General features: G+C 39.3%; 1 protein-coding gene and 1 pseudogene across 4 annotated transcripts in view; one reads left to right on the forward strand and one right to left on the reverse strand.

Moving 5' to 3' along the window:
• The window catches only part of VIRMA (vir like m6A methyltransferase associated), a 91,376-nt gene that overhangs the window by 5,738 nt on the left and 66,923 nt on the right, over nt 1-18,715 (forward strand). The gene's annotated exons all lie outside the window — the stretch shown is intronic.
• Nucleotides 3,494-5,319, reverse strand: LOC138160114 (glyoxalase domain-containing protein 4 pseudogene; annotated as a pseudogene).

The following is an 18,715-nucleotide window of genomic DNA, read 5'->3' on the forward strand; positions in this document are numbered from 1 at the left end:
CTTCCTTCCTTCCTTCCTTCCTTCCTTCCTTCCTTCCTTCCTTCCTTCCTTCCTTCCTTCCTTCCTTCCTTCCTTCCTTCCTTTCTTGCTTGCTTTCTTGCTTGCTTTCTTGCTTTCTTTCTTGCTTGCCCCAGGTCACACAGCTATTTTTGTTTGTGTGTGTTAAGTGTCTGAGGCTGTATCCAAACCCAGGTCCTCCTGACTCCAAAACTGATGCTCTAGTCACTGTGCCACCTAGCCGCCTCACCTTTGTCATTTCTTATGGCACAATAATACTTCATCATCATATACCACATTTTGTTTAGTTAATCTCCATTGATAAGCTTCCTCTCAATTTCCAACTCTTTGCCACTACAAAAAGAACTGCTATAAATATTTTTGTACATACAGGGCCTTTCCCTTTTTTTTTTTTTTGGAGGGGAGAAGGCAAGGCAATTGGGGGTTAAGTGACTTGCCCAGGGTCACACAGCTAGTAAGTGTCAAGCATCTGAGGCCAGATTTGAAATCAGGCTGACTCCAGGACCAGTGTTCTATTCACTGTGCCATCTAGCTGCCCCTACTTCAAAAAATTTTTCAGGTTTCATTTTCTGTGATTGCCTTTTAGCAAAATGTAGTTTCCTTGATTATCTCTTTTAAATTAGGTCTGTTTTTACTTTTTTCTTTGTCTGATATCATGATTGCTACCCTTACTCCAGCTGAAACATAATAGATTTTGCTCCAGTCCTTTATTTTAACTTGGTGTTGTCTTTCTGTTTCAAGTATGTCTCTTTTTTCCTTCCACTTACTAGTATTTTATTTTTTTCCAGTTACATGTAAAGATAGTTTTCAGCATTTACTCATATAAGATTTTGAGTTCTACATTTTTTTCTCCCTCCCTCCCCTACTCTGCTCCCCAAGATGGCAAGCAATTTGATACACATACATGTACAATCTTTTTTTTTTTTTTGCGCTTTTTGGAGGGGGGAAGGCATGGCAGTTGGGGTTAAGTGACTTGCCCAAGGTCACACAGCTAGTAATTGTTAAGTGTCTGAGCTTGGATTTGAACTTAGGTCCTCCTGACTCCAGGTCTGGTGTTCTATTCACTGTGCCACCTAGCTGCCCCTACATGAATAATCTTATTAAACATATTTCAACTTTAGTCATGTTGTGAAAGAAGAATCAGAATAAAAAGGAAAACCATGAGAAAGAAAAAAGAAACATATGCTTCAGTCTGCATTCAGACTCCATCGTTCTTTGTCTGGATGTAGATAGCATATTCCATCACGAGTCTTTTGGAATTGTCTCTTAGATCATTGCATTGCTAAGAAGAGCTAAATATATCAGAGTTGCTAATTGCACAGTGTTGCTGTTACTGTGTACCATGTTCTCTTGGTTTTGCTGACTTCATTCAATGCCAGTTTGTATAAGTCTTTTCAGATTTTTCTGAAGTCTGCCTGCTCATCATTTCTTATAGCACAACAGTATTCCATTACATTCATATACTACAACTTGTTCAGTCATTCCCCAGTTGATGGGCATCCCCTCAGTTTCCAATTCTTTGCCACCAGCTATGTCTTATAAACAACAAATTGTTGAATTTTTGTTTCCAGTCTATTCTGCTATCCCATTCATATTATGCTTACTATTTCTCTTCATTCTATTTTCCTGATTTATCCTTTTCTCTGTCTTTTTATCCTTTCTCTCAGAATGTTTCAGAGTTTTATATTTCTTTTTTTTTTTTTTAAAGCAATTGGGGTTAAGTAACTTGCTTAAGGTTACACGGCCAGTTATTTCTGGGTGTGGTGCTAAGTATCTGAGCTCAGATGCAATCTCAAGTCATCCTGACTCTGGGGCCAGTGCTCTTACTTGCTGTGCTACCTGGCCACCCCTAAAGTTTTATATTTCATTAAATGCCCATTTCCTCCCCCCCCAAAAGAATTATACTTAGTTTTGCTGGGTAGGTGGTTCTTGGTTGTAATGCTAGCTCTTTTGCCTTCCAGAATATCATAGTCTAAGCCCTGTGTTTCTTTAATGTGGAAACTGCTAAATTTTGTGTGATCCTGACTTTGACTTTACACAATTTGAATTTTTTCTTTTTGATTGCTTGTGATATTTTCTCCTTGACCTGGGAGCTCTGGAATTTGTCTTTAATATTCCTTGCACTTTTCATTTTGGGATTTCTTTCAGGAGGTGATTGATGGATTCTTTCAAATTCTATGTTACCTTCTGGAACTAAGAAATAAGGGCACTTTTCCTTGATAATTTCTTGAAAGATGCTATCTAGGCTCTATTTTGATCATGGCTTTCAGTTAGTCTAGGAAGTCTTATATTATCTCTCCTTAATCTGTTTTGTAGGTCAGTTGCTTTTCTAGTGAGATAGTTCATATTTTCATCTAGTTTTCTATTCTTTTGATTTTGTTTTATTGTTTCTTGATGTACTATGGAGTCTTTAGCTTTTAGTTGTGCAGTTCTAATTTTTGAGAAATTATTTTTTTCAGTGAGCTTTTGTATCTCCTTTTCCATTTGACCAATTCTTTGTTTTTTTTTTTCCTCCTGGACACTGAGAAGGAAGTTTATTTGATAATTCAAAGTCTATGTAAGGTCTTAATTGCTTTCTGAATGCCTGAGTAGCTTTAAGATTACAATTCTGTAATTAATTTGAAATGAACATTTGAGTTGTAGGACTGACAAAAAATTTTCTAGGGCTAGTGATATTCAAAAGCAGAGTTAAGGTGATATTTAGTGGATTTTGTATTAAAATCCCATTTGGGAGGGAACTAAGGGCTAGCAGTTTAAACTTCAGTATCTGGCTTTGGGATTGATCCTTTCTGGGTCAACTCTCCCCACCCCCAATTCCAGGCCAAAGTAAGGCCTAACACTTTTTCCTGAGCCTAAGAGTTTATATATTTATTATTATAAGCGTACTACATCTTTTCTCCCTTTTGAAATGGATAAAGCCAAACCCAGTCAACTGAGCAATTAGTTAAATAAAATCTCCATCCTCAGTTATACCAAAAATGGGCAAAACCAACCCCACAGATCACAGGGAAAACTAATTTAAAGTGCAATACTATTTAAATCATTTCGGGGGGGTGGCCAGTTAGCACAGCGAGTAAGAGTACCGGCCCCAGTGTCGGAATGACTTGGGATCAAATCTGGGCTCAGATACTTAGCACCACACCCAGAGATAACTGGCCGTGTAACCTTGAGCAAGTTACTTAACCCCTATTGCTTTTAAAAAAAAAAATCATTTCAGGGAATCCAGTAAGAATAATGTTCCCTGTTTTCCTTTGGCTCCTAACAAGTTTGAAAAGTGAAGAGAGATATAGAACTAAATAACTTGATCCTTAGGTTCAAGGTCGAAAATTCTTCATCCCTTATCCACTTTCCATTTATGAATAGTCTATTCAGCAGTTTATTTCTTTGGTATTCTTTTGGGGTGGTTAACCTAAGTCTTTAATTGCTTAAGAATCTGATTTGACATTTTACATCAGACTGTCTGATACAGAGTGCTTTGAACCTTTTACCAGCAGACCATAGCATCTGCCTTTCTCAGAGTATCTGGCCAGATATGTTTGTTCCATTTCTTCAGAACAAGTCACTATTTCTAAAGTACTGGCAAATCATGAGCAGAACCTGCCCCACCAGTAATATATACAGACCAATGAGTTAGGTATTCTGGATCTGTGATCAAAATGCTGGGCATATGTGAAAGGAAGATCAACTTTAAAGATCTGGAATTTAAATTTTCCTTGAGACTGCTTCCTCTCCCCTCTGTTAGTGTGATCCCCAAGGAATAAGAGCCCTTGAAAACAGTCCATCTCTAACTCTAGATGGGAATTGGGATGAATAGCAATAAGTCTTTGTTCAAATGATGTTTTTTGTTATTCAGAAGCCGTCTGTATTTTGTGTTTAGCAATCCACTCATCATTTTTGTTTGCTGCCATTGCCACTGTGTAGTTATGACAACCAAACTGGACCCTAGAAGACGGGAGAAGATGTACCTCTCTCCCTTATTTGCAGAAATGGGAGAGTCATTCAACAATTTGTCTCCATTTGAATCCATCTTGGAAATGTTTTGAAATGCTTCATCACCCACAGAACAAATTTCATGTCTAGTAGGTTGACCAGAGTAACGACTTGTACAATTGCTTTTCCTGGTCTGTTCAAACTAGCCAAGGGGGTCAGAGTCTTCTGGTTCTCCTTTTTCATCGGTGTTTCTGTCTGGTAACTCTTTCTTTGAGCAGTAGAAGGTGATTCTCTTAAAGGCTGCCCCATGATCTGCTGTTCCCTTGATGCCCTGCAGCTCCAGCTTTCACTGGTTGTCTGCATAGCCCAGGAGAGCTCTTTGCTGCTATTTATTTATCCTTTTTATAAATCATCATCCCCAGCAGGTCAGACCAGTAATAAAGGGATGTGTACAGGTCAGACATAGCCAGGGTCGTTTTTAGCAATGAATCTGAAGGGGGCTGACTGTGGGTCTCTAAATAGAATGTATATTCTCATGGGGCTTCAGTTTTAAAATCTCTCAGGAACCTCATGGAATAGGTACTCTGACTTCCTGGTGTTAGTGACAGCCTGGCTGGAAACCAGTGTAAGGCCTAGGAAGTCATTGCCAAGTTTGTAGTCACCAGTGCCATAGCTGTAGATCAGTTCTGTGGTGAAGTGATTGTCCTTGGGCCAATTACCTACCATGGTTTTACTCCACTTGTTCTCATAAACCCATTACAGGAACCCTTGCAACCTTCATCACATTATTCATGCTGTAGAACTTTATCCCTAGAAGGGCCTGGTAGTGGTTGCCCACTTTGAACAAGAAGTGCAGCATTCCATCTTGGTATGCCACTGTGCTCCAGCCCTCAGGGTTCCATATGTAGGGGCTGGCACTACACCCCCAATTCTACTTTTTAAAGATTTATTTTGTTCAGTAAATTTTTGTATGCTTTTTATCATTAGACCCAATTCTGTCTTTTAATGTGTTATTTCCTTCAATATTTTTTGTGCCTCTTTTACGAAGCTGTTAATTCTCTTTTCAAAATTTTCTTGCATCCCTCTCATTTCTTTTCTCAATTAAAAAAAATTATTTTATTTTTAGTTTTCAACATTCACATTTACACGATTTTGAGTTATAAATTTTCTTCTCCTCTTCTCACTCCTCCCCCTCCCCCATGATGGCATGCAGTCTGATATAGGCCATATATGTACAGTCATATTAAACATTTACATATTAGTCATGTAGGGGTAAAGAAAATTAGAACCAAAGAGAAAAGCCATGAGAAAGGAAAAACAAACAAACAAAAAAGAAAAATAGTATGCTTCGATCTACATTTAGACTCCCTAGTTCTTTCCCTGGATTGTGGATAGCATTTTCCATCATGAGTCTTTTGGAATTGGCTTATATCATTACATTGCTGAGAAGAGTCTATCAAAGTTTGTCACTGTATGGTATTGCTGTTACTATCTACAGTGTTTTCTTGGTTCTTCTCACTTTACTCAGTGTCAGTTCATGCAAGTCTTTCCAGGTTTTTTTGAAGTCTGCCTGCTCATCATTTCTTATGGAACAATAGTATTCCATTCCATTTACATACCACAGTTTGTTCAGCTATTTCCCAGTAGATGGGTGTCCCCTCAATTTCCAGTTCTTTGCCACTACAAAAAGAGCTGCTGTAAATATTTTGTACTTAATTGTTCCTCTACTATTTATCTCTTTAGCTCTTACAGAAATTCTTACTGAGTTTGAGCCCAATTAGCTTTTTTCTTTGAGGATTTGCTTGTAGCTGTTTTCACATTGTTGTTTTCTTATAAGTTTGTGTTTTGGTTATTTCTGCTACTGCAGTGGCTTTTTATAGTCCAGTTCTTTTGTTGTTGTTGTTTGCTTATTTTTCTAGTTCATTTCTTGACTTTGTATTTTATGTTAAAATTGGACTCTGAAGAAACAGGACTTCCGCAGGGCTCTGGCTCCCACCACCTCCAATTCATGTAGAAGGTGACTCTGAACAAACTTTGGAGCTACAGAACCCACAAAATGACACAGAGAAGCTAACCTCCTGCTGAGGGTGGCCTGGCAGGCTGACAGGGAGCAGCCAGAGCAGCTCTCTGGGAGCCGACCTCAGCCCCACAGGAGCCGGAGGTTTTCGCCCCAGGGCGGGTCTGACCAGTGGCTGGAGGGACTGAAGATCACCAGCGGCTGTGGTGGTTTCCAGAATTATCAACCCATAGATGCTGAGGACAAAATGAGAGGTCAGTGCAGTGTGGACTTTGGGATCCAGTAGTTTGGGAGTGCGTTGGCTTTTAATCCCCTGGAGGGAGAAGCTGCTGAGGCTTTGTGGCCGGGTAGCTGCCACCATGTGGCAGCTTCAGCTCCTGGCCTGCAGACTCTAGGGGGACCAAGTGACCAGTCTGAGGGGAACAGTCTGAGGGGTAATCGCTCTTGCTTTAACCTGCTTGGATCTGGATTGCAGTCTAGTGTGGAGGTCCTGGGGTGTGTGACCAGCTTGCCAGAGCATGTGGAGGCTTCAGAGAGGGCACCCAACTAATACCTCAGGCAGCTGAGAAAACCCCAGCATTTGGGATGAAGCTCCCCTTTCTGGTAGCAGAGTCCTACTGTGGCAAAAAGCTCAAAAGTCAAGTAATTGAGTGGCAACATGAGCAAACAAGGGAAGCAAAGCAAACAGAGGAATCCAACATTAGACTCCTATTTTGGGGACAAAAAGGATCAAAGTATGGAACAGGAGGAAGACAGTGAAGTTAGAACACCTCCACCAAAAGCTTCCAAGAAAAATACAAATTGGTTATAGGCCATAGAGGAGCTTAAAAAGGATTTTGAAAACCAAATAAGAGAAGTGGAGGAAAAATTGGGAATAAAAATGAGAATGATCCAAAAATTGGACTCTGGGGGTGGGGAGGTACTGTCTTAAGCTTCAGGGTTTTTTGTGATTTTATTTTCAGAGTTAAGTTTGGACCAGGTGGTAGGGTGGGTGTCCTAAACATTTTCTGTGCTTCCAGGGTTGTGTGATCTGGGGAGAGGTGTAGCCACTGCTCTCCTGGTCTGTCCTCTGGTCTTTAGTCAGGAAAGGCCCTTGGTGCTCAGCAGCTATAAGCACTAGCACTCCTCTTGACCCTGGAACTGTAACCAGGTCGTCTGGATGTGTGACCCAGAACTGCTTATAGGCAATAGAGTTGCCAGTCTTGCTCTGATCTTTGGTTGACTCTACCACTCCAAAATTTGATTTTAGTTATTTTAAAGTTATTTGGAGGGAAATATTGGGAAAGTTCATCTGGATTGCTGCCTGTACTCTGCCATCTTTGTTCTGTACCCAACAATTTCTTTTGAATAGAGTTCTTATAGTTACTGGTATATGCAGTTATTTTATTTTTAACCAGTACCAAATTATTTCCATGATTAGTACTTTATAGTATGTATAGTCTGAAATCTGACATACCCCTCATTTTATTGGTTGAGAGACTGAGGCCCAGAGAGAATAAATAACTTGTCTGGGTTCACAAATATAGGAGCAGGGCTGCATCTTAAACAACAGGATTTTGTTTTTAGAAGATATGTCTTGAAGACCCATATGTACAAAAATATTTATAACAGCTCTTTTTGTGGTAGCAAAGAATTGGATATTAAGGGGGTGCCCATCAATTGGGGAATGGCTGAACAAGTTGTGGTATATGCATGTAATGGAATACTATTATTCTATAATAAACAAGGAACAGAAGGACTTCATATTCACCTGGAGAGGCTTATATGAACTGATGCTGAGTGAGAAGAGTAGAGCCAGGAGAAATTCGTACAGAATTACAGACACAACGTATGTGTGATGACCAGCTTTGATAAACTGGACTCTTCTCAGCAATGCAGGGTTATAAATCAACCCCAAAAGACTCATGATGGAGAGAGATGTCTACATGCAGAGAAAGAACAGAATTTGAATCCAGATTGAAGCAAACTACCTGCTCTTTTTCTTGTTTGGTTTTGTTTCCTCATTCCCATTGTTCATTCTATCTGGTACAATCCTTTTTTATAATCTGACTAATGTCTAATGTGAAAGTATTTGCAGATACTATACTTGATTGTATGCCACCATGGGGGGGAGGGGAGGGAGGGAGAGAAAATTTGAAACTCAAGGAATTGTGGAACTGAATCTTGTAAACTACAAGTAAACAAACAAATTAATAAAGACCAAAAAATAAAAAAAAAGAAGATATGAGTCTTATCATATACCTCCAAGAGGAATCACTGCCATAAGGTACTTAGCTTAGTACTTTGTACACTTAGTCTTTGCCTGGAGATCTCATAGAGGCGGAGCACACTACTTCCTGAGGGAGCCCATTTTACTTTTGAATAACCCTGATTGTTGGGAAGTTTTTCCTGATATGAAGTATAAATTTGTTTCTTCACAGTTTTTACCCATTAATCCTGTTTCTGCTCTTAGGAGCTATACTGAACAAATATATTAATAATTTGTCCTTTAAGAGTTTACTCGACTTGTAACACGCTCAAGTCTCTGTCTTGAGGAAATATAATGTAATTCATTAGCTCTTCACTCCCAGCTATAACTAGTAACAACATTTTAATCCCCAGGGCACATATTCCATAGCTCAGGGCACATTTTCTATAGCCCTGGTGCTCACCTTTTATATTAAACTTCCAGCTCCTATTGATCCAGTCTTGAACCAAGCTCTGTTCACATGGGGAGGAAGCCTTTGATTGCTACAGGTTTTCAGAAGTTGACTATAGATTGGGCCATTTGAATATGTTTGTTTCTACTGTCTGTGAGTGTGAGGTGGAATTTTTTTTTTTTCTTGTCGTGGGAGTTAAATTTCCAAGGCTCATGTTAAATTGTGAACATCTGAAGGATCAATCTTCTTTGAATCCTGGTAATTCATAGCTGTACTGAGCCATGTAGGCTTTGATGCCTTCTGGCTCTGAGCCTATTAGTCAGAAGTGTATACATATTTGAGGTGAGATATTGCCTTGGGGCTCATTTATGGGAGTGAGCTTTTCCTGAGAATTGTTGATTTTCTGGATGAGACTCTGGGTGGCTGTTGTTCAGGGGCCCTCTGGTTTTTTGAACCCAGATGTTGGTGCTCTCTTGGTCTGGTGATGTATGTAAATAGTTCTATTACTCTGTTGAAATAGTTAGAGCCCTCCCTATTGGATCACTCATCAAAGACTGAGAGAGGAGATCTTTGATAGAGAGAGGAGACTTCTGACAGAAAGATCATTAACCCCTTTGAAGAAAGTATGGTGTTTAGTGGGACTGGGATAGTTGTCCATTGTTTCCCAGTTATTTTGGTAACCATAGTTATGTGGAGTCCTCCCAAGGGAAGGGAGTATGGAGTATGGACTCCCTTCCCAAGAGTGGGAAGATGTACCCTCTACTGCTAAGGGCTTTGTGAGATTTTCAGAAGTGGCAGTGTCCCAGACCTGTCCAGAAAGACCTTAAACCCAGTGGAGGAGACAGTGACTGTGTGTAGCTCCAGTGCAATTTTTATAGAGCCCACAATCACTATAAATTTACCTGCATGGTGCTTGATTGCAAAATATCACAGACTCTCCACACAAAAGACAAAAGCAAAACATTTATTCAGACACCAGAAAACCAAGACCAGTATGCTGATTCCATCATAGTAGCAAAGATGTTAGTAAGCCACAACAGCACAGAGATCCACAGAATCCTAATTTAGCCTTCCCACAAACCAACAAAAAACCAACATTTACTCACAAGCCTAACTGACTCCCTTGGATGCCTTCTCTCCTCCTTCCAGTCTAGCTAGCTCTGACTCCCAGCTTCCTGTGGGCTCTGGTTCACCTTTCAGCAAACTCTTCCCACCACAGGCTCCATGTAATTACATTTAACTTATTAGGGGGCAGAATTTATTTTCAAAGCAGTGAAGGTCTTCAAATTCCTTTAAACTTATTAAGGGGAAGGGAAGATCTTCAAATTGCCATTACCTTTACACTGTGGAGCAGGCAACCACAATCTGAGAAAAGCCAAGTGAGGAGCCGCAGGAACAGAGAGCTGCCTGTGTTGGGACCCTGACAGGAGCAAGATGAAAACTTCGCAGAATGGCAGGAGCAGTGAGTGTGCTTTCCTGCTCCGTTCCCCTGAAATGGGTTGGGAACCAAGGGGAGGAGTTGTCTTTGTTGCAATGGGGGGAGCTGCCATAACCCCTGGGGGCCCACCCTGTTTTGACTTTGTTGCCCAGCCGCCCCTCAGGATTTGGAAGTGGGGGCTGGAGAAGTATTAGGACTTGGACTTTTTGACTTATTACAGCATATGTTCAGCTGAGAGTGACAGGTGGGAGCCTGCAGCAGCAGCGTGGAAAGTCCCCAAGAGGACTTTACTTGAATATTCTGTTTGGATTGAGGGCATTGTAACCTACTGTGAGGTAGGGGTGGAGGGTGTTGTGTTCTCTGCTACTTCTGGCGATGTTCTATGTTAAGGGAAGAACCTAGTCTGGGATCCCCTTATGGTATAAACAAGTGTTTTGGAATAGTACCTGAGTGAGGAGGAGCTCATTGCTCACTCCTCAGAGATTTTGGCCCCTCCAAGACTTCCCCTCCCCCCCAAGAATATATAAGGTGGGGGGGTATGCTTTATTACTTTTGTATCTGTTTAAGGTCATGTGGCCACCTTGGTAATAAGTTGTTATGGATTGTGAATGTTTTAGTTTCATGGCTCAAGGTTTAGTTTTGAATAGAGTATTTATACTGTGTGATAGACCCTTAAAATTATGCACAGCAGTAGCCCTTAGGTGTGCTGCCTTGATTGGCATCACATTGTCATAGAGAATTCTTTTGAGGCTCAGCTCTGTCTCCTGATTGTTAATTAGTTGTTATTGCTCATTTCCTTCTTCTGAAATGATTATGTAAACACTCTCCCAAGTCAGCAAGCATTTATGATCTGTTTACATGTTGTCCTTCCTTAGTAGCCTGTAAGGTCCTTGGGAGTAGGGACTTATAGTTATATATTTGTGTCCTCACAACCTAGCATAGGCCTCACTGTCCATAAACTCTTAGGTGGATATTGGGTTGGGTTGATACCACCATCACACTGGGTATTAAATCAGTCAAGCATTTATTAAGGTCTCCCTATGTGGTAGGCTTTGTGCAAAGCACAGGGAATACAAAATAAAAATAAAAAACAGCCAGCCAGGCAGGAACTTGCATTCTGATGGGAAATACAACATAAATAAATCAGTATGGACAAGGTGTTTGTGGAGTAAACTGCAAATAGCCATAGGGAGGTGGCATTAGAACTGGGAGGCCTGGGAAAGGACCTTTGGAGGAGATGGTGCTTGAGCAGTGTCTTAAATGAGCCTAGATGTTTTAAAAAAATCCCAGACTTCTTAGTTTTATGTTTATTTCCCTAATTCTTAGAATTTGTTAGTTTTTATTTTTGAAGTAAAGTGAACATCTTAATGTAGTTTTTCATAAGATTGCCATCCTACTTCAAGCACTTACCTATGTTCTTTTTTTTCTTTCTGTTTTGCTTTTTGGAGGGGGAAGGTAGGGCATTTGGGATTAAGTGACTTGCCCAAGGTCACAGGCTAGTTTTTGTGTTAAGTGTCTGAGGCTGGATTTGAACTCAGGTCCTTCTGACTCAAGGGCCAGTGCTCTAGATTCAGTGAGCCACCTAGCCACATGTAGGTTATTTTCAGTAGCCTCTTACTTGATTTTCCTGTCTCAAGTTAGCTCTCCCTCCGATGCATCTTTTACAAAGTTCCTAAAGTGGTATCCCTAAAGCATGTCTGACTAGGTTCCTCTAAGGTGTAATGCAGACCTTCCCTGCCTGTTCATAGACTGTTTCCCATACTTAGAATGCACTCCCTCTTCTATCTCTTTTAAAATTCCTGGTCTTTAAAGCTCAGACACACTAAACAATCCTCTAAATCAAGAATTCTTTTTTTTTTTTAAGCAATTGGGGTTAAGTAACTTGCTCAGTATCTGAGCCTGGATTCTATCCCAGGTCATCCTGACTCTGGGGCCGGTGCTCTTATTCACTGTGCAACCTGGCTGCCCCTAAATCAAGAATTCTTAAGAGATCCTTTCTCAGAGCACTGTTAATTGCATAAAAATACACAGGATTACAGAGCAAACCAAATATTTTAAAATACAGTTGTCAGAATATTAATTAAAAAAAAACTCATGGGAGCCTAAGTTAAGAATCTTTGTTCTAGGAGCCAAGATGGTGACTCACCTGAGCTCCCCCCCAAACCCTTCCAAATTTACTTTTAAATAATGACTAAACAAATGCTTGAGTGGCAGAACCCACAAAGACAAAGTGAATCAATTTTCCAACCCAAGACAAATTGTAGGGTTGGCAGGAAAGGTTTGTTGTACCAGGGTGAGAGAAGAGAGCAGTCCAGTAGGCCACGCTAGCACAGACTGGGCGCCAGCAAACCAGGAGCAGGCCTTGGAGCAACTGAATCAGCAGTGGCAGCAGCTGCTTTTGGAGCTTTCAGTCCATAGATGGCAGGGGGGTTAAAAAACTGGTCAGAAGGAGATTATAAGAGTCTCTTTGCTGGCACAGAGGTAGGACTCAGATCCAGGTCACAGACCCAGGTGGCAGTCCTAGGGCAAGGAGGAGCACGAGTACACCAGAGCTTGCCACCACAGTGGAGTGGGGACCTTCCTCACAGTTCTAGGGCAGAAAAGCATGCTTGTGGTTACTCAGAGACAGGCCAGCATTATAGAAAACACTCCTTTCCTTAGATCATACTACCTTGGAATAACAGGTCCCTAAAAGTATCTCTGAAAATAGCTACACAAAACCCTTGAAACTTAGGACAATGCACCCTCCATCCTGGAAGCAGAGCCCTACTTTAACAAAGAGTTAAAAAGTCAAGTAATAGACTGGGAAAACGAACAAACAGTGGAAAAACATTCTGACCATAGAAAGTTACTATGGTGACAAGGAAGATCAAAACACACACTCAGAAAGAGATAACAAAGTCAAAGCTCCTACATCCAAAGCCTCTAAGAAAAATATGAATTGTTCTCAGGCCATGGAAAAGTTTAAAAAGGATTTTGAAAATCAAGTAAGAGAGGTAGAAGAAAAATTGGGAAGAGAAATGAAAGTGATGAAAAAAATCATGAAAAAGCTTGGTAAAGGAGGTAACAAAAAATACTGAATAAAGTAATACCTTAAAAAACAGACTAGGTCAAATGGTAAAAGAGGTGCAGAAAGCCAGTGAAGGAACACTTTATAAAGCAGAATTGGCCAAATGGAAAAAAAGGCACACAGATTTGTTGAAGAAAAAAAATCCTTAAAAAGAAGATTTGGGGAGATGGAAAAGGAGGTACAAAAGCTCACTGAAGAAAAGAATTCCTTAAAAATTAGAATGGAGCAAATAGAAGCTAATGACTTGAAGAGAAATCAAGAAACAATAAAACAAAGCCAAAAGAATGGGGGGAGAAAACCTAGAAGACAATGTGAACTATATCATTGGAAAAACAACTGACCTGGAAAATAGATCCAGGAGAGATAATTTTAAAATTTTTGGACTACCTGAAAACCATGATCAAAAAAGAGCCTAGACATCATCTTTTTAAAATATTCCCTGATGTTCTAGAACCAGAAGGTAAAATAAAAATTGAAAGAATCCAGTGATCACCTCCTGAAAGACATCCCAAAGGAAATCTCTGAGGAATACTATAGCCAAATTCCAGAGTTCCCAGGTCAAGGAGAAAATACTGCAGGCAGTAAGAAAGAAACGATACAAGTATTGTGGAGCCACAGTTAGGATAACACAAGATTTAGCAGCCTCTACATTAAAGGATTGGAAGACTTTCAGTGTGATATTCCAGAAGACAGAGGAGCAAGGATTACCAGGAATCACCCATCTAACAAAATTTGAGTATAATCCTTCAGGGGTAATATGGATATTCATTGAGTTAGTGGACTTTCTTTTTGTAAAAAAATCATTTTTATTTTAAAATATTTATTTATTTACTTTTATGACATTCGGTTCCACAATCCCTTGAGTTCCAAATTTTCTCTCCTCCCCTCCTCCCACCCCCATGGCAGCATGCAATCTGATATAGGTTCTACAAATACCTTCACATTAAACATTAGTCAAGTTGTAAAGAATTATAACCAATGGAATGAATAAATGAAACAAAACCAAAAAAGAGAGAGAGCAAGTAGTTTGCTTTAGCCTGCATTCAGACTCTGTAGTTCTTTCTCTGGATGCTGATATCTCTTTCCATCATGAGTCTTTTGGAGTTGTCTTACAACCTTGCATTGCTCAGAGGAACCCAATCTATCAAAGTTAGTCATCACACATATGATGTGTCTGTAATTGTGTACAAAGTTCTTCTGGTTCTGCTCTCTTCATTCAGCATCAGTTTATATAAGTCTCTCCAAGTTATTATGAAGTCTGTTCCTCATTTCTTACAGCACAATAGTATTCCATTGCATTCATATACCACAACTTGTTTAGCCATTTCCTAATTGATGGGCACCCCCTTGATTTCCAATTCTTTGCCACCACAAAAAGAGCTGCTATAAATATTTTTGTATGTACAGGCCTAATTAGTGGACTTTAAAGCATTCTTTCTTTAAAAAAAATTCCTTTTAAAAAATAGTATTTTATTTTTTTCCCCAGTTATATGTCAAGACAATATTTAGTATTCATTTTTATAAGATTTTGAATTCCAGATTTTCCTCTCTTCCTCTCTTCTCTTCTGAAAATAGTAGGCAATAGGATATTTCAAGTCTTCTTGGAGAAAGTACCAGAACTAAATAGAAAATTTGACTTTCAAATACAAGACTAAAAAGAAGTATAAAAACAGAAAAGGGAAATCATAAGGGACTTAATAAAGCTAAACTGTTTACACTTCTACATGGGAAGATGATACTTGTAACTCATGAGAACTTTCTTATTATTAGGGCAGTTAGGAGTATATATAGACAGGGGGCACAGGTGTAGTTGAATATGAAGGGATGATCTCTAAAAAAATAAAATTAAGGGGTGAGAGAGGAATGTATTGGGAGAAAGGGAAAGAGAGAGGTGGAATGGGTAAATTCTCATGGAAAAAAAGCTTTTATAGTGGAGGGAAGAGGGCAAGGTAAGAGGAAATGAGTGAACCTTGCTTTCATTAGACTTGACTCAAAGAGGGAATAATATACATTCAATTGGCTATAGAAATCTGTTTTAACATATAGGAAAGTGAGAGGGAAGTGGGGCATGGGGGGTAATAGAAGGGAGGACAGATTGGGGGAGGAATAGTTAGAAGCGAAACACTTTTGAGAAGGGACAGAGTGAACTGAAAGGAGACAGAATAGAATAAATGGGAGGAGGGTGAAAATAGGATGGAGGGAAATACAGTGAACAGTAGTAACTGACAGATTTTTTGAAGCAGATTTCTCTGATAAAGGTCTAATTTCTCAAACACATAGAAAACTGAGTCAAATTTATAAAAATAAGAGCCATTCCCCAATTGATAAATGATCAAAAGATATGAAGTTTTTAGATAATTAAAAACATATGAAAAAATGCTCTGACTTATTGATTGGAGCAATGCAAATTGAAACAATTCTGAATTACTACCTCATGCCTATTAGGATGGCTCATAGTACAGAAAAGGAAAATGATCATTGGTGGAGGGGATATGGGAAAAGTGAAACATTAATGCATTGTTGTTGGAACTGTGAACTGATTCAGCCATTCTGTAGAGCAATTTGGAATTGTGCCCAAAGGGCTATAAAGCTATGCCTACCCTTTGACCTAGTAATACCACTACTAGGTCTGTATCCCAAAAAAGTAACCTATATGTACAAAAATATTTATAGCAGCTCCTTTCTGGGGGCAGAGAATTGGAAATTGAGGGGATACCCATCAACTGGGGAGTGACTGAACAAATTGTGGGATGTGATGATGATAGAATATTATTGTGCTATAAGAAATGATGAACAGAGTGCTCTCAGAAAAATCTGGAAAGACATGAGCTGATACAAAGTGAAATGTACTTGTGTACAAAGTAACAGCAATATTGTATGATGATCAGCTGTGAATGACTTGGCTATTCTTAGCAAACAGTGATCCAAGACAGCTCTGAAGGACTTAGGATAAAAAATGCTATCCATTCCCAGAGAAGAAGCATACTTTTTAAACTTTTTTTTATTTTTATTGAGTTTTTTTTTCTCCCCTTTGGTCTGTTTTCTTTCACAACATGGCTATTATGGAAATGTTTTGCATGAACTATGTATGTTTAGCCTGTATATGGAAATGTTTTGCATGAACTATGTATGTTTAGCCTATATCGAACTGCTTTTCTTCTAAATGAGTTGGGGGAGGGAGGAAGAGAGGGAATTTGAAACTCAAAGTTTTAAAAACAAATGTTAAAAAATTTTTTTACATGTAACTGGGGAAAAGTAAAATACAAAATAAATAAGAATCTTTGTTCTGCATAAAGCCTTTTCAGGTTCTCTTACCTCCCTTCTCCCCACAACACCTTCCAGGTAATATCTTTGAGTCTGACACACGTTAGTATCTTAAGCACTTTATAATTGATTGAGGGTAGGGATTATTTAATTTTTGTCTTTGTACTTTGTGAGTGTATCATAGTAGGCTCTTAAGAACTTCTTGATTGACTGCATCAGGGAAATGATGAGCAGGAACCCCAGAGTAAAACAGATATGCCTTAGTCTAACGGGGAAGGGAAAAAGACATATGAAGAACAGTCCTACAAGGGAACCTTTTAAGTGCCAAGAAGGGGAAGGTCCAGACAAATTGTCATTAGAAGTTTGGAGACAGCAGTCTCTTTTGCTTTGACCTGGTGGTCCTAGATGGCTGCAGAGGAGGTGTCCTCTGGGTTAGGACTTGAAAGAAGGGATGAACTTGAGAAGAGGACAGGGATGGAGGGAGAAAGGAGAGTCCATTTCAGGAACCAGGAAACAGTGTGAACAGAGACATGGAAATAGGAGAAGACATGATGAGCGTGTGTGTGTGTGTGTGTGTGTGTGTGTGTGTGTGTGGCTTTGTTCAGTTTAGCTGGAAAAATTACTTTAATGAGAGAGTAGTATTAGGTAAGGTTGGCAGGTAGGGATGCAATGAATAGATTTCTGGACCTGAAATCAGGAAGACCCAAGTTAAAAATTTGGCTTCAGTTTGCATCAGTTTTCCCTATCCTAGGGAAACCTATCTCATAGGGTTTGTTATAAGGTTCAAATGAGATCATATATGTAAAGAGCTTAGCATAATGTATGGTACTGTTTAAATGTTTATTGCCTTCACTTACCCTCTTCTTCCCTGATAAGATAGATTGGAGCCAGATTATAGAGAATCTGAAGGCTAGGATTAGAGATTTATATTTTATTTGGTAGGCAGTAGGGAGCTGCTGAATTTTTTTGATTAGATGATCATGGGATTTAGAAGTAAAGGGGACCAAACAATTAGAATTATACAAATTAAAGTGGTTCTGAGGTTTTGTCTCACATCCATTAGATTTGCAAAGATGACAAAAAAGGAAATACAGATGTTGTAGGGCGTACTGGTAAGTAGGCCTATGTGTGCTTTCTTGGCAGAACTGTGAATTGGTATTTTGTTCTACAAAGCAATTTGAAACTGTGACTTCCAAATTATTAAGCTATGTATATTCTACCTATAGCCAAAAGAGATTAAAGAAAGAGTAAAAGAACTTATATATATATATATACAAAAGTATTTATAGCAGCTTTTTGTAGTAGCAAAGAACTAGAAACTAAGAAGGTGCCCATCATTGTGTAATGGCTGAGCAAATTATATGAATATAAATGGAATATTATTACAGCATAAGAACTGATGAAAGGAATGTTTTCAGAGAAACCTTGGAAGATTTGTATGAACTGATACAGAATGAGTAGAACCAGGAGAACAGTTTACACAGTGACAACATTGTGAAGACTGAACTAATAACTACTCCACCAGAGAGTGGATTATGAAGCATGCTAGCCCATGAGCTGATAAAGAGGTGATGGACTCAAGATGCAGAATGAGACATACATTTTTGGACTTGACCAGTTTGCTATCCTTGACTGTGTATATTTGTTGGGCATCTGTGGTCTTTGCTGGAACTTCATAGGGACTGAGTTTTCAGAGGATGAATTTAAGAGATACTGTGGCAGTAGAATCAGTGAGGCTTAGCAAATGACGAGCTATGTGGGGTAATGAGGGAGAATGAAGAGTAGAGGATGACTGAAGATGCAGTGATTTCAGTGTCATTAATGTCATTATTAATGCATTATGTTCAACATGTTTTTAATTGAAAAAAAATTTTGAGTTCCAAATTCTTTCCCATCCTTCTATCCTTTGCCCATTCAGTATCATATCAGTAATACAAATGCATGTATCTTAAGGTCAGAAACAAAGGGTTAGAGTTCTGGTGAGAAGTTGTAGATTTATTTGCATAGTGGTAATATTGGAAGCCATGGGAGTACATGAAATTGCTAAGGGAGATAGTGTTGAGGAGGTAGAAAAATCTTGAAGGGGTGAGCGGGATGAGGAGCCACCAAAAGAGACTGATAAGGAATGATCAGAGAGGGAGGAGGAGAACTATGAGACTGCATTATCCTTGTAAGTCTCACAAAATTAGTTTTAGAAAGGACCCTAAAAGTAATTCACTGGTCAGTCAACAAACATTTATTAAGTGCTCACTCTCTGCCAGGCACTGTGCTTAAGCACTGGGGATACTAGATTAGCTGCACTAGATCTCTCATATTGATCAGTAGTATCTATAATAGAC

This window comes from Petaurus breviceps, unplaced genomic scaffold (assembly GCF_028583685.1).
Source record: "Petaurus breviceps papuanus isolate PSGF00001 unplaced genomic scaffold, PetGlider_PUasm1.0 179, whole genome shotgun sequence".
Lineage (NCBI taxonomy): Eukaryota > Metazoa > Chordata > Mammalia > Diprotodontia > Petauridae > Petaurus > Petaurus breviceps.